Genomic DNA, 6119 nt, shown 5'->3' on the forward strand with positions numbered 1-6119 from the left:
CCAACAGCAAAGCACCCCCACAGCATGATGCAGCCACCCCCATGCGTCACAGTTCGGATGGTGTTCTTCGGCTTGCAAGTCACCCCCTTTTTCCTCAAACATGACCAGAGGACATTTCTCCAAAAACGAAGATCTTTGTCCACATGTGCAGTTGCAAACCGTAGTCTGGCTTTTTTATGGTGGTTTTGGAGCAGTGGCTTCTTCCTTGCTGAACGGCCTTTCAGGTTATGTCGATATAGGACTCGTTTTACTGTGGATATAGATACTTTTGTACCTGTTTCCTCCAGCATCTTCACAAGGTCCTTTGCTGTTGTTCTGGGATTGATTTGCACTTTTCGCACCAAAGTACGTTCATCTCTAGGAGACGGAACGCGTCTCCATCCTGAGCGGTATGACGACTGCGTGGTCCCATGGTGTTTATACTTGCATACTATTGTTTGTACAGATGAAAGTGGTACCTTCAGGCGTTTGGAAATTGCTCCCAAGGATGAACCAGACTTGTGGAGGTCTACAATTTTTTTTCTGAGGTCTTGGCTGATTTCTATGGATTTTCCCATGATGTCAAGCAAAGAGGCACTGAGTTTGAAGGTAGGCCTTGAAATACATCCACAGATACACCTCCAATTGACTCAAATGATGTCAATTAGCCTATCAGAAGCTTCTAAAGCCATGACATCATTTTCTGGAATTTTCCAAGCTGTTTAAAGGCACAGTCAATTTAGTGTATGTAAACTTCTGACCCACTGGAATTGTGATACAGTGAATTATAAGTGAAATAATCTGTCTGTAAACAATTGTTGGAAAAATTACTTGTGTCATGCACAAAGTAGATGTCCTAACCGACTTGCCAAAACTATAGTTTGTTAACAAGACATTTGTGGAGTGGTTGAAAAACGAGTTTTAATGACTCCAACCTAAGAGTATGTAAACTTCCGACTTCAACTGTGTATCACTCTCTTTGACGCACATGGACAGTAGCCAAAAGCAATATGTCAGAACTGTGGGAAAGAATCCATTGTGAAACAACTCCTAACTTTCCAGAGCTGCTTATTGAGTGGATTGTCAAACAACTAAAGAGTCTAGGGTGGTTCTTAACTGCTATGCCATTTTATTTATTGGTGGTGTTATGGGAATAGGCTACAGACAAAATGTGTAGAGGTCTTGTAATCACACAGGCAAGTAGTCCAACCAGACTTCAGTAGCCTTTTCTGCCATCTTGCGTGAGTTATCTGTGAAAGAGACTAAAATGAAATAATTAGCAGGCCTATGTATCAATAATTGGAAATTCCCATCTATTTGATGACGTCATTAAACACGAGAGCGCTGCGACGCATGACATTGCCACATTGCTGTCTGATATCAAGAGGAGTGTAAATTAAACCTCGACTGTTTTAAAAGCGTTTTAAAGAAAACTTTAGGAATATCTAAAGCCTGTGTCGTCATTGGCAAAGAAAGTCTGTCTTCCACGCCGACCTTGCGTCGGGAGTTGGATTACTCTGTTGAAGTTGAAGTTTAAAATCGGCAGGAATATTGTAAGTACAGTTTCTGGAAGCGCTATCTGGTAGTCTTCTTTCTCACCACGCGGTTAATGTCTGGTTGCTTTTCAGTTGAAGTAATAGTAATTTAGTATACGTTTTGGAAACTACATGTAAAAGAGTATAAACAACGAAACACATGTCATTAATATTATTTACATTTGTGAAGGTGACGCTGCGGTTGTGCAACCGAAGACCACGTCCATTTCATTGGAAGAGCTATGATTACAGACGTGTTGAAGTTGTTTTTTATCGGGACAGCGTTCACTGTCCTCGCTGCGCTGATGGGAATGGTGGATTCATTTGGTGGTCTCATGTATGTCCAAGACGCGGATCCTGCAGACTATTTACAGTTGGACAGCAGTACTGACAGAAGGATGTCTTCAAACCATTCGAGAGGTTCCGGGAGTAACAAACGCATTGGATCATGATGAGGACGTCATGTGGAGGAGAATTAAATAGATTTCTTGACTATTTTGGGAAGGGAGTGGGCACGAACAGGCTTGACTTGTCATGTTTTTGTTTGTCAATTACTGCTTGCACTGTATAATGTGTACACTGATTTTTACAATAACATTCTTGAGTCTTAAAACATGATTCGCTTTCAGTTTAACTAGTTGGTGTCCCACTCCCACTGGGCAAAAACTGGTTGAATCAACGCTGTTACCACGTCATTTCAACCCCCCAAAAAATCAATGTGATGACGTTGAATGACCGTGGAAAACTGATTGGATTTGCAAAAAGTCAGCAACATAAGAGCATTTTGTATTTTGTTCCCCCAACTTTTAACCGAAATCCAATGACATGGTGACATTTTTTTGTTGAATTGTGTAATTCAAAACTAGACGTTGAACTGTGCGCAGTGTGGTTTGATTTATACACGTCACTACGGATTTGATGAGTTGTTTAACTTGTTTTGCACGTTTGAAGAACACCCTAGTTTATGTTTATAGTAGGCTATTACTAAAGTACTAGGTCATATTGACAGCTATTACTATGTAGCGCTATCAACTCTATACTATACTATACTATACTATACTAGACTAATACTTGGTAAGGCAGCAGGTAGAGCGTTGGGGCAGTAACAGAAAGATCGCTGGTTGGAATCCCCTTGCCGACTAAGGGAAAAAAACTGTGTGCCCTTGAGCAAGTTACTTAATTTAGCAAACGCTAAGTCACTCTGGATAGCAGCGTCTGCTAAATGACTAAAATGTACTTATCTGTATACATGGTTTTGCCTATATCATGTAGGCTATTTGTTGTATATTGAAGATCACATACAGGGTAAAAAAAAAAGAAAAGAAGAAAGCTACATTATGCACACATTGGCTGTATATCATGCACTGCAATATTGTGTTATAAAAAAATAAACACTTTTTATAGGCTATTGTGAATTAAATGAATTGACACTATTGCTTGTCTTTTGGCTATTCCCTTTTTTTATTTGCATAAATGAATGAGGATGCGGGAGAACCCAAGCCGGATGCCATATCCTTACATATAATTGCTTACAAATATACAGTAACATGAGTAACCTGCTTCATTGATCACGCAACATAAAACAGGGTGTAGAAGTGTTTTCCATCACATCACACAGGAAACAGAATAAAAATAAATCAACTGAAAATGCTAAATGATGAGAAAAAACATGACTTTCCTTGTTCAACTGAAAGCTTATTTATCAGTTTCATATCGACCAACGTCTGTAATGATGTAGGCCTTTACGTAATTCAGAATGACTATAGTCTAGAGACCCTTTAGGTCGGCCCTTTTAGCCACCAGGACTATTATGCCATGCGACTGTTGACAGAAATGCGACGCTTTTATGCCAGGCTATTAGCCGCTGGTGCTACTAGCCACATCATTTTGTACTATGCACTTGCATCTAAGATGTAAGTTGCTCTTGCATCTTGCATATCATATGATATTATTTGATATACAGTACCAGTCAAAAGTTTGGATACACCTACAGTCGTGGTCAAAGTTTTGAGAATGACACAAATATTAATTTTCACAAAGTCTGCTGCCTCAGTTGACAATTTGCATATACTCCAGAATGTTATGAAGTGATCAGATGAATTGCAATTCATTGCAAAGTCCCTCTTTGCCATGAAAATGAACTTAATCCCCCAAAAATATTTCCACTGCATTTCAGCCCTGCCACAAAAGGACCAGCTGACATCATGTCAGTGATTCTCTCGTTAACACAGGTGAGAGTGTTGAAGAGGACAAGGCTGGAGATCACTCTGTCATGCTGATTGAGTTAGAATAACAGACTGGAAGCTTTAAAAGGAGGGTGGTGCTTGAAATCATTGTTCTTCCTCTGTTAACCATGGTTACCTGCAAGGAAACACGTGCCGTCATTATTGCTTTGCACAAAAAGGGCTTCACAGGCAAGGATATTGCTGCTAGTAAGATTGCACCTAAATCAACCATTTATCGGATAATCAAGAACTTCAAGGAGAGAGGTTTGATTGTTGTGAAGAAGGCTTCAGGGCGCCCAAGAAAGTCCAGCAAGCGCCAGGACCGTCTCCTAAAGTTGATTCAGCTGCGGGATCGGGGCACCACCAGTGCAGAGCTTGCTCAGGAATGGCAGCAGGCAGGTGTGAGTGCATCTGCACGCACAGTGAGGCGAAGACTTTTGGAGGATGGCCTGGTGTCAAGAAGGGCAGCGAGGAAGCCACTTATCTCCAGGAAAAACATCAGGGACAGACTGATATTCTGCAAAAGGTACAGGGATTGGACTGCTGAGGACTTGGGTAAAGTCATTTACTCTGATGAATCCCCTCCGATTGTTTGGGGCATCCGGAAAAAAGCTTGTCCGGAGAAGACAAGGTGAGCGCTACCATCAGTCCTGTGTAATGCCAACAGTAAAGCATCCTGAGACCATTCATGTGTGGGGTTGCTTCTCAGCCAAGGGAGTGGGCTCACTCACAATTTTGCCTAAGAACACAGCCATGAATAAAGAATGGTACCAACACATCCTCCGAGAGCAACTTCTCCCAACCGTCCAAGAACAGTTTGGTGACGAACAATGCCTTTTCCAGCATGATGGTGTCACGATCGTTATAAGCAACGGACCAAGGCGCAGCGTGATATGCGTACATCTTTTAATGAGTACTTAACAACAATTAACAAAACAACTAAACAATACATGAAGTCCTAAGGTTAACAAACACAAACCTCTCCGGAACAAGATCCCACAAATGACAAGTGCAAAACAGGCTGCCTAAGTATGGTTCCCAATCAGAGACAACAAGCCACAGCTGCCTCTGATTGGGAACCACCCCGGCCAACATAGAAACACATAAACTAGAACATAAACATAGAACACTAAACATAGAAACTAACACCCTGGCTCAACATATAAGAGTCCCCAGAGCCAGGGCGTGACAGTACCCCCCCCCCCAAAGGCGCAGACTGCGACCGCGCCAACTAAACCCAACAGGGGAGGGGCCGGGTGGGCATTCCGCCTCGGAGGCGGATCCGGCTCCGGGCGTGACCACCACTCTCTCGCTACCCCCCCGTAGCGCCCCTGGTCTGGTCTGGCCCCGCTGGCTGGAGCTGGACTGGACATCGGTGGAGCGGATTGCTTAGGCTCCGGTGTGGAGCAGCTGACCGGTACCTGACCAGGCACCGGTGGAACAGGCACGGGCTGTGCCGGACTGACGACGCGCACCACTGGCTTGGTGCGGGGAGCAGGAATGGACCGGGCCGGGCTGGCGACGCGCACCACAGGCTTGGTGCGAGGGGCAGGAACAGGCCGGGCCGGGCTGGCTGACGCGCACCACAGGCTTGGTGCGAGGGGCAGGAACAGGCTGGGCCGGGCTGGCGACGAGCACCACTGGCTTGGTGCGAGGGGCAGGAACAGGCCGGGCCGGGCTGGCGACGCGCACCACAGGCTTGGTGCGAGGGGCAGGAACAGGCCGGGCCGGACTGGGAACACGCACCACTAACTTAGTGCGGGGAGCAGGAACGGGTTGGGCCGTACTGGGAACACGCACCACTAACTAAGTGCGGAGAGCAGGAACGGGTTGGGCCGTACTGGGAACACGCACCACTAACTTGGTGCGGGGAGCAGGAGCGGGTTGGGCCATACTGGGAACACGCACCACTAACTTAGTGCGGGGAGCAGGAACGGGTCGGGCCGGACTGGGAACACGCACCACTAACTTAGTGCGGGGAGCAGGTACGGGTTGGGCCGTACTGGGAACACGCACCACTAACTTAGTGCGGGGAGCAGGACGGGTCGGGCCGGACTGGGAACACGCACCACTAACTTAGTGCGGGGAGCAGGAACGGGTTGGGCCGTACTGGGAACACGCACCACTAACTTAGTGCGGGGAGCAGGAACGGGCCGGACCGTACTGGGAACACACACCACTGGTCTTGTGCGGGAAGCAGGAACGGGTCGGGCCGTACTGGGAACACGCACCACTAACTTAGTGCGGGGAGCAGGAACGGGCCGGACCGGACTGGTGACACACACCACTTGCTTGGTGCGAGGAGCGGGACTGGGTTTCCTCATAAACCTCCGCTCCCTCTGCTGCCTAACCAGTTCCTCTCGCCGTGCCTCTACACTCT

The 6119-nt window shown here is 46.3% G+C and overlaps 1 long non-coding RNA gene across 1 annotated transcript; it reads left to right on the plus strand.

Annotated features, from left to right (window-relative positions):
• Window positions 1-1337: 1337 nt before the first annotated feature.
• LOC121555470 lies at window positions 1338-2947 on the plus strand. Its single transcript, XR_005997922.2, has 2 exons — window positions 1338-1532; window positions 1705-2947. It is a non-coding gene; the product is annotated as an uncharacterized LOC121555470 (long non-coding RNA).
• Window positions 2948-6119: the final 3172 nt, after the last annotated feature.

Source organism: Coregonus clupeaformis, unplaced genomic scaffold, assembly GCF_020615455.1.
Source record: "Coregonus clupeaformis isolate EN_2021a unplaced genomic scaffold, ASM2061545v1 scaf1039, whole genome shotgun sequence".
Lineage (NCBI taxonomy): Eukaryota > Metazoa > Chordata > Actinopteri > Salmoniformes > Salmonidae > Coregonus > Coregonus clupeaformis.